We start from the raw sequence: 10,400 nt of genomic DNA on the forward strand, positions 1-10,400 counted from the left end.
TACCTACCTTTTAGTTAGTATATATATATATATATATATATATATAGTACAGTATATTATATAGTACAATTTTAAATATTCATGCTACGCACCCGAAAGAATAATATTATGGTATATGATTCGGTAAAATAAATTGAAAATGTAAATATAATACTCGTATCAAAAAGTTTTTGAAACGTCGTAGAACGCATCGTTTTCACTGTCTGCGCGTGGGCTGGCACTATTCGTAGCAAGGTCGGACGATATAGTATTACAGCTTCTTTGACTAACGTAATTTGAACTTTGCGGCTGTTATTAAATTTTCCGTTTCTTTCTACTAGTTATAATGAAACAAGTAGAGCTACGGATCTTGCAAGACTGGCGGTCGTTCATGATTGCTTCGTTGTGTATTGTACTTCCTACGCATATCGACACACGTTACTAGTTACCAGACCAACTCTGTCTCTGTATAATATTTGCTAATCTTCACTATCCGGTTTCTATAGCACAAACATTTTCGTGGAAAATCTTCCTTTTATAGACATTTCTGTTCATATGTATACCTATTTAATATAATAAAGTTCATTTATGTGAACCCTTCAATTGATAATAATTTAACGTTAAAAAATTAATGAAATATATGTAATTAAATATAGATGGCAGCTGTAGTTTCATTATTGTCATCATATTTTATTTTAAAACAATTATGTGATATACTTTATTCATTTGGCAAAAATAGCTGGTGAGAAGGGTCAGTCTCGGTACTTAAATTAGATTTGAACATAGATGTTTTATCGTTGTATTGTAAATACATTTTATGCACGTGGTCACACGATAGACGTGGTTTATCACCATTTCTATGCTTACTACTAATAGAAATGAAATATTTTGAATGGAAATAATATAACATAAGAAAGCATTATATAATTACTAATACACCAATAACAAAAGTAAAAAAAATAGCGAGAAGGAACGCAGAAATATCTCAACATTTAATTCAAACATGACATGACTTGAGGTCACATGATGAGTTAGGATACTGAATACTTTTAATACCGAAATTAAGCACGGTTCTCTTGAGTCCTCGGTTTCCTTGTTGTAATTTGCTAACATGCTATTTTTAATTTCATTTATTCTTTTTTCGTTAAAGAGTAGATATTAAACATTAGATTACTGTAAATATTTTAAGGTTTTTTGTTTATAAGTTTAGAAGTTACAGACGTCATATTTCATAACCCTTAAGTATTAGATCAAATTAAATCGAAGCATGTTTTATACAGAAACCTTTACACCTAAGACTAGCTTTCACTTGGTACTTTACCTTAAAAGCTTAATGAAACAAACGGACATCGTGTGTCGGACATCGACAAACAACTATTTATGCATATTACGAATATATACACATATTTAGAATTTATATTTACATTACCAAGATAGCAATATGTTATATACGTAATCAGAATGACGCAAAGCCACGACAGTACCCCGTCATGGCTATTTTCAAATTATAATAAGATCACCATGTTCTTTGGAAACTTGTCTATGCAAATATATAAAAAAATATCTACTATTTTATATAGAACATACACCAATTATTTTTATTTATATAACAATGTAGACAAAATAGAAAAATTATACTTTATTTAAATATAATTTAAATAAGTTATAATTTTTTTTTTATTAAAATTATATATTTTGATTTTATCATTTGCTAAAGTAAACTAACAAAAGATACAAACACACACACCATTTGATGTGCATAAAATTCATTAATATACAATAACATGAACAAATGAAATACTTAAGATAGAACCTGGGCGTTAGAACAACCATCGATACAAGTAATAGTTCAAGTGTAGACAAGAAAGTCGCTACTGTAAGAAGAAAATTTGTCAATGTATTAATGAAACAAAATCCACAACAACAATTGAATTATACTGGAAAATATTGTTTTTTTTTATATATATTTATAATTTTTTAAGAGGACGTAGAATGAGACGTATCAAAATAATCTGTCGTATTAAAATTTTAAGATACATTGTGTTCATTTCACTTCATAGTGTTGGTTAGACGTCTTCTAATTTTATTTTTATTTATACTCTATTAAAACGACTATTTAATACTAATACAATGTAATTGTTGTTATTTTAATGTAAGTGTGTATCATCGATGTTTACGGAATTGCAAAGCAATTTTTTTTCCACATTTTAAAATTTTCCATTCCAAGATTATAGCTGGCATGGCTCTGTATTTTAAATAGAACTTAGAAATAAGGACAACTATTTCTTTTTTCATAAATATATTAACAGTTAGGATTAAAATGACTGGCATTTTAAGAGAATTACTGGATTATAAGTAAAAACGACAATATAGCGACATCAAGTAAATAGTAAATCACTTCGCAATGTTCCCATAGAGTAAACAGTAAATCTATTTATTGTAAATAAAGTAATATTTTAAGTAAATTTTTGTATAACAGAATACAATAAAATAAAATAATTTATTTATTAAAAATAATACCTATATTTAAATTATTAAAAAAAAAACAAGAACAGTACAAAAAGCAGCCTAAGATAGGATACAGAACCATTTCTTCCACATTATTAAAAGAAATATTTTTGTCTCTACAATTCGATATTTATTATATGATAGCCAATACATTCACGTGCCGATTTTACAGTTCGTGCGCAGCGTTTCACCAAACATAAACAAACCATACAAATTACGTTGCTTTCATTGACGACTCTTGCTCATTTCATAAAATATTTATAAGTACGAATTTATTTATTTATTTATTTATTTATACTCTTTATTGTACATAGCAAAAATGAAAATAATAAAATATTACAAATAACAGTGTACAAAGGCGGTCTTATCGCTTGAAGAGCGATCTTTTCAGAACAACTTTTGGGCATATAGAACACGGCACGGCATAGTAAAAGCGGTAGGGAAATGTACAAAGAGAAGTGACGAATTGTGTCACCCAGGTGGCCAGGACAATTGCAATTAGCGTGAAAAATAATTATAATTAAACGGGACATTCCACACGAATCGGATACCTAAGAAATGTTGATGTTTCCGATTTTAGTAATTTTCGAATATAATTTTATACCTACGTGTATATACAGTATGCTATCTATTCATATGTGCAATATTATTATAGTAGATTGTTTAATTAACGAGTTATTAGTCATTAAAGTTTTGAGTAACCAGCAGGTGCGCCCTTACTGTAAGTGCCAATATTAGATATTTAAAAGTTATTTTAAAATAAACAAGATAGAAAAACGTTATCTTGATTAAACGAGCTTTGTAATTATATTTTTAGATATTTGAAATTTTTAATTTTTTTTAGGAAAAATGCATTTAAATTTTTAAATTATTTTTTTCATACTTGGACCACTTTAATTTTTTTTTAAATAGTTAATAGTATATAGAAGATACTTGCAAAGTTCTACAATTGGCCGAAAAATCGTTATGCCTGAGCACAGTAGCCGGTGGTCGCCGTCCGGGGCTACATTTGACGCCCGCTAGCAATAGTTTTTAGTCATTCGTTTTTTTTTTTTAAGTTTCGGATTGGTAATCAATTTCATTTTCAACAACATTTTAAAAACAGATTTAAATTCATCAATATTTTCCATTTTAAACAGAACTTTGGTAAAGATGCAGAATTTCATTTTCACACTACATCACATGCCAAGGGCCATGTGATGGTCTCGGTTGTAATTTAAAACGTTTAGCTATGTTTACTGCTACATACATATATATACAACAATACTTATACACACATTCATATATATAAAATTGGAGTGTCTGTTTGTAATAATGTCAACTCTGATAAAAACAGAGAAGTACTCGGAGCGCAGCCTCACCTCTCTCGAATCCCCATACCGACCCATCCGCGCCGAGAGACAAGCTTGAGTGATAAGGCCGCCTGCAACTAATGTAACTTTATTATTTTTGTTTACTTATTTAAATTTTGTTACTTTTAGTGATGGTGTGCAAAAAAGTGTAAATAAGTAAATAACTTTTCGTACACCGCAGACGCGACAAATACCCTTTTGCAGTCAATCCCAGCAACATCTTCACATAAACGGCTCAAATTCGGAATATAGTTTAATGTCTATGAAAAATTTATATATAAAACAAGTAGGTAGATATACAAAGGTTTTTTAAACTAAGTGGTTAACTTCATCACTAAGTGTAAAACTTCATGGTTATGTTACTTAAACCACAAATTCATAATTTTATAAGGCTTATTTCAGCTACTATGTAATTTCACCAGTTATTTAATTTTTTATTATTTTCAGCTGTTATGTAATTTCACACAGCAAAAATATTTTTTCATTACGTATAAAATATGCGGAGTAGAAAACACTGTTCTTATTTGCAAGAATATCCCATGCGAAAAATCTAGCCACTCTTTTTTGTGTGTATAATTTAGTGTAAATTTTAAAATGAAACACAAACGGAAAAACCGCTACCATACTCTCCTCAATTTTTACGTGACCGACAATCGACATGTTGTCGATAATCACCTATTGCCTCCAATATGCTGACTGAGACATGAGATGTTTTCATTAAATTTATAAGAACCTTTACATAAAACAGGTAAGTAAACCTTTACGTAAGACAAGCAAGAAATTTGAGCTTACCAATTTATTCCAATTTAGTAAAATTGTACTTCTAGTTGTTATGTCATATAAGACAAATCAACTCTATCTTCATATGCCAATAGTAATTGATGAAGCTAAGATGGCAAGTGATAGAAGTTGAATACTTTTGTATATCAAAAAAACTATTTACTTTGGTTATAAAAGCAGGATTTCTTCATATTTATTTTATATTTTAAACTTAAATCTCCCATAACTTTCTTATTTTTATATATATGTAAAAAAACCCCACAAGAAATGAGGAAACAGGTGAAACTACATACATTTTTCTTGTTGTAGGTATTTCTTCTGAAGGTTTTTTACGTAATATTGTTTTTTTTTGTGTTCTTGAATGAAAAATCTTTAAACTACTTTCAAGTTAAAACCAATTTATTTTTACATCTCTAAAAGAAAAACTCATAAAACAAACGTTAACATGGTTTCAAAAGCTATTTTAAAACTGAATGCTGGATTTTGTCATTGAATGTAAATTAGTAAGATTCTATTTATAACAAGTTTCAGGTAACGTTATAAATATTAACGTTAGTAATATCCAAATATAAACAAACATAAATTTCCTCTTATAGATATGTTCGAAACTTAAGCTTAAGATCTTTATTTATGTTTAATCTTAAACAATTTGTAGTAACCTATATTTTATGGTAGTTGCAAAAATAACGTATAAAGCATTAGTTGACAGTCTTTATATTTTTCATAATTTATTTACCCAGCCTTTGCTTAGATATTAGACAACATATATAGAGGCCGGTTTTATGACTTATGTGTATACATTGGAACATTACAAAATATTTATATATTAATATTTATTTTTTTGTTTCGTTAATTTAAGTTTGTTTAGAATGACAAATTCGTATGTCACGAAGATGGTCTAGTTGAGGAGAATTGTGTTCCTATGGTAAGTCTTCAGCCAGAGCCCCTGATCTGAAGTCCGGGGTAGAGTTGGTAACGAGCTTGCAATGCTTCGTGTGTTCCAGACGTTCATAGATGTATGCTTGCCATATATAATTATATAGAAAATAATATATTTTATTGGAAATTTTTAATTTAACTCAATTATCATGGTATTTTACAATAAGTATAAATTATGACTTTACATCAAACGTCTACCGAAAAGCGAAAGGAACTTCGTTTTGACCGAGAGTTCATAGACATCTCAAGCCGTTTTATACATCACTCTACATTTTTCGTGTAAAAAAAAAATAGTGTAAGTAATAATAATAGCTGGGAGAAAAAATTTGTTAGTAATCTATGAATCGTTTGACTGTGTACAGTGGGAGCGTATATTTGATGTGCGAGTACATAATGAGGATAGTGTTCATTGGCTGGGATGGGTGCGTCACAGTGGGTGGTCAGAAAATAACGAATCTAAGATATGCTTACGATACGACGTTACTAGCTTCAGATGAGGAGGAGATGGCAGTTCTACTCAAGAAAATTGAAGTTGAAAGTGCCAAGCGCAATCTTAAAATTAACCATACAAAGACTAAGATTATGATTGTAGATAGAGCTCAAATTCTACTTCACGCGAATGCACTTAATACTTATGAAAAAGTTAATGAGTTTGTTTATCTTGGGTCGTTAATAAATAATGTGGGTAGCTTCACTGAAGAAATTTTCTAACGTGCTGGAATGGCTAAAAGCACTATGACCAACCGTGGTATCCATCGTAAAAGCAAAGTCCGTCTGGTCCGAGCTCTTGTGTTCTCAATATTTTTGGTGGCTCGATTATTTGGTGCCTCAGAAGTCGCGATTGCAGTATGATCAACGCTTTGCAAATGTAGTGTTGGCAGAGACTACTCCACATACCTTGGATGAATATCACGAGGGCGAACGAGTCAATTTTGCAAGAGCTCAACATCACCAAGCGGCTTTCAAGGATCTGCATGGAGTGGGCCCCGTACCTTCTTCGGGCACAGTATGCGGTCTCCCAAGCATAGTTTCGAGACTATACTGGGTCAAGTTGAAGGAAAACGCGCCAAAGGGAGGACACCAGCAAGATGGTATGATGTCATCAAGAATACAGTGGGAGGCAGCTTGCGCCGTACAACACATGCTGCTTACGTTCGCCTTAAATGGATACATCATTCGTGGTCGCGACACTAATCAACCCTGAGAAAACGAGGAAGAAGAAGAAGAAGAAATCTAATAAACAAGTTTCTGAAATTTTACTCTTTATTAATAACAATTCCGGTTAATAACGCAGAGGTAAACTACAGTTTATTGTATTTATATGACATACATACAAATAATTAATTAAACAAATCTATCTACATATCACTCGATTTAATAAATAATCACTTAAAATATAATTCCCTGTAATGCGTTGGACATAGTTTATTTGTATTAGTTTGAAATAATATAGGTTGGCGCCACGGTCACAGCCATGGATTTTACCTGTTGCGCTGGCGGTTGCGGGTTCGATCCCCGCACATGATAAACATTTATATTGGCCATACAGGTGTTTGCCGTGGTCTGGGTGTTTGTGCAGTCCTTGTGGGTCTACCCACCGTGCCTCGGAGAGCACGTCAAGTCGTCGGTCCCGGTTGTTATCATGTACACCTGATAGCGATCGTGACTCATAGTAGGGAATATATCTGCCAACCCGCATTGGAGCAGCGTGGTGGATTAAGCTCTGATACTTCTCCTACATGGGGAAAGAGGCCTATGCCCAGTAGTGGGATATTACAGGCTGAAGCGTAATCTATATATATGAAAATGAATGTTGCTAAGCGCATAACTCGAGAATGGCTCGACCAATTCAGCAAATTTATTTTTTTATATACTAATAAAAAAAATTGTGTTTGAAAAAACCGACTTCAATTACATCGACGAGCAATAATACAACGTAGATCGACAAAAATAGTCAATTAACTACGCGTTATCAAAGATTACTCAAAAAACAGTTATCAGATCTCGATAAAATTTATATGTGACCACATGATAAACATCAGCTTTCGATTAAATTAAAAATTATCAAAATCGGTAGACCCAGTACAAAGTTATTGCGGATTTTCGAGAGTTTTCCTCGATTTCTCTGGGATCCTATCATCAGATCCTGGTTTTCTTATCATGGTACCAAACTAGGGATATCCTATTTCCAACAAAAAATAATTATCCAAATCGGTACATCCAGTAGAAAGTTATGCGGTATAATACAACGTAGGTCGACGAAAAAAACGTCAAGTAAAAACGCATTATTAGATATAACTGGAAAATTAGTTGTTAGATATCAAATAAATTTAAATGGGACCAAATGACACACACCACCTTTCGATCAAGTATTTCATACACTCGAATTTTGAGAACCTCCTCCTTTTTTGGAAGTCGGTTAAAAATAGTTTTTACTATTAACTTTTGACAGAATGAAGTCTGTCCGGGCAGCTTGTAATTAATATAAAATTATATATTAATTTGAAAAAATCGAATTAGAATCCTAATTAATAGTATCATTGGTATAAATTAAAGTATTAGCTTTATTATCATTGGCAAGCGAATCATAATTTACTATTATAAATACGCATATATGTTTTCTCTGTAATTATAATTTATCGTTATTTTAACTACGCTTATTAATTTGAATAAAACTAATTAAAACAGACTATAAAAATACTATAATAATATTTCGAATATTCCGCATTACCTAAAGACAAAAGTCTTCAAGCAATGCGTCGTGAGACGTGGACATTGACGAAGGGACTAGTCCACAAGCTTCAAGTCGCTCAAGGTACAATGGAACGGGCTATGCTTGGGGTCTCTCTAAAATATAAGATCAGAAATGAAACTATCCGCGAGAGAACGTAAGTAAACAATATAGCCCACAAAATTAGCAAATTGAAGTGGCAGTGGGCTAGTCACCTGTGTCACAGAACCAATAGCCGCTGGAGCAGACGTGTCCATGAGTGAAACCCGCGTATGGGCTTACGGAGTGTGGGACGTCTTCCCACCCACTGGACCATTGATCTAGTGTCTGATGGAGACAGGATGAAGATTGCGGAAAACTGCGATGTTTGTCACGAACTTGAGGAGGCCTATGTCTAGCAGTGGACAGCGATAGGCTGATGTGATGTGATGATGTAATAAAAATAGTGCATACTTTTACAATATTGTCATAATTGTTACGCTTAACTGTGCGTTATATGTGATAAACTTTATATGTATAACAAAAATATAGACAAATACAAATTATGCTGTATTATTGTAGAACACGACTGAGAACACTCAACGAAACACTGCTAACACTATTTCATCAATCTTAATTCAAAATATTTGTTGCTTTAATTAAACGTAGTCGAAACTAAAACTATCTTACTGGTACAAGTGAATAGTTATTTATAAATTATTTTGATATCAAGCCAGATTTCAATAAAAATAATATTTTGTAGAGTAAAAATTGTGGATAGAATGACGTCGTATGTATTTACGCCATAAACACATTAAGAAAATTTTAAATTAAAAATTGTATCATATTTTAGCTCAAGGTTGCCGTTGCCAGAGAGCACTAGTGGAAACGTTCTTGTTCTTATGTTTTAACTTTCTATTAAGCCAATGAAACATATATAATTTACTAGATGTGCCTCGCGGTTTCGCCCACGCAAATTTAAGGAAAAAGGTGCTAAAATTTTATATAGCCTATAGCCTTCCTCGATAAATGGGCTATCTGACAGTTGAAAAAACTTTGCTCGACGTGTTTTTGTGATATATTGTTGTAAAAATAAAATTAGATTTTTTTTTCAAAAAGATCATTTTTTATTTGTTTTTTAGTACTTATATACAATTTAAAACAATTTTACCTTTTATACAATTCAAAAATTTTAATAAAAGACGTTCAGGTTGTCAAATTTTATTAGTAATCGAGAGAGGTTGTTGATAAATTTTTTAATCGATAAAAAAGTTTTTATTTTGTCTATAAAATTCAAATGTAACTTTTTCCAAGGTTGCTGGTTATGTGTATGTGTCTATGTATTCGATGTATATATGTATAGTTTTATATTCTATTGAAATTTATTCTAATTTATATAACAATTATTTGTACACTTCCTAACCGCTTTTCTATGCCCTGTCCTATACCTACCCAAAGATTGTCTGGAAAAAAATCGCTCTTTTAGCGACCGACCGCCTTACTTGTACATCTTCTTCTAATTGTACTACTTTTGTTTGTATCTTTTAATGGTGTGCAATAAGGAATATTGTTGTTATTATTACTTTTATTGTACAGAGGATTTATTGATAAAACATTGAAAAGAAAAAGAAACGCGCCAGTCTTGTCTGTCATAAAAATCTATTTGACTTTATATTTCCAACTGCATAGCAATACAAATGTTAATAGTCCGAATAGATTTTTATTGACAGCAGGACCACTGTTAGCTGTGAAATATTTCAAAATTAATATATTATTAGTATTTTTAAAAAACAATTCGCTAACTTCTAAGAATATTTCAGACAAGCTAGAGGTCATTGCTTATTGATAATTCGACCTTGGATTGTCTAACTAAAATAAAATAAAACCTATCGCTTTAAATAATTTGTAACTAACCTAAATAGCAATATATGCGTTCACAAATCTTAACACTCTCATTTTGCAAATAAGAGTCTTTTATATGTGACCTTAAATGCTATAAATGTTTGTAAGTGATGCTATATTAGTTGTGTATCGTCATGAGATGTAGTATTAAGTATTGTAACAAGTTCAAGAGAATTGCGAATAACGTTTACCCTTTTTGGCTTTCTCAGCTCCTAATCTGGCATATTTTT

The sequence above is a fragment of the Melitaea cinxia genome, chromosome 16 (genome assembly GCF_905220565.1).
Source record: "Melitaea cinxia chromosome 16, ilMelCinx1.1, whole genome shotgun sequence".
Lineage (NCBI taxonomy): Eukaryota > Metazoa > Arthropoda > Insecta > Lepidoptera > Nymphalidae > Melitaea > Melitaea cinxia.